Source organism: Dermacentor albipictus, chromosome 2 (genome assembly GCF_038994185.2).
Source record: "Dermacentor albipictus isolate Rhodes 1998 colony chromosome 2, USDA_Dalb.pri_finalv2, whole genome shotgun sequence".
Taxonomy (NCBI): Eukaryota; Metazoa; Arthropoda; class Arachnida; order Ixodida; family Ixodidae; genus Dermacentor; species Dermacentor albipictus.
Genome location: NC_091822.1, coordinates 150421971 through 150422870, shown reverse-complemented (window position 1 = coordinate 150422870; position 900 = coordinate 150421971).

Here is a 900-nt window from a genome sequence, read left to right as displayed (position 1 = left end):
TCTTCGAGGTGACATATATATGATTTACAACATACAAGCAGACAGCCGTGTCGTTATACAGTGTACGTTTCCTGCAGCCTTTATTAGCCCCGAGAACGAACTACAGGGGCGCTGCGAGCGCCGCTCGCATGACGTCAGGGCACAGACCCGCGCCTGTCGTCTGCTGCAGTTCGGTAAGTGTCCGGGCGGCATTTTTACAATTGATAGTAGGTACAGACGAGACGTTCATTTGAGGGATCGCTAGTCGTTGGTGCGTAGGCGCGAGTAAGAGCGGGCGCGAGAGAGAAAACTGGGGGCTTTTACTCCTTGAATATATGACCCTGCCTAGGTACTACGAAGGAAGTTTCTTAGCGCGTGTTGTAGGCGTGTGTCCCTAGGCGTGCCGGCATTGCGGAGTAGAGTCAAGTTTGTGTGTGTGTGTGTGTGTGTGTGTGTGTGTGTGTGTGTGTGTGTGTGTGTGTGTGTGTGTGTGTGTGTGTGTGTGTGTGTGTGTGTGTGTGTGTGTGTGTGTGTGTGTGTGTGTGTGTGTGTGTGTGTGTGTGTGTGTGTGTGTGTGTGTGTGTGTGTGTGTGTGTGTGTGTGTGTGTGTGTGTGTGTGTGTGTGTGTGTGTGTTTTACAGCTAAAGTTGTATATGACGGACCTTCCCTAGTTCTCTTCGGTGTACGGCAACAGAAGCAAACTTCGCGATTTCTAACAAACCCATACGGGTGCAATGCGGTGGCGCAAATGTCAAAATGCGGAACAGATTAGAACGCTTCCCGTCAACAATAGCGTGGCGTCAAGGTTGTTGCAGTATATAAGCAGGAGAGGTATCGGCGCTACAAGCAGCTGCGTTATCGATGGGGCATACAGGTATAGTTCGTACACCCGAAGAACAACATGCGTACGAGGAGCGCCAG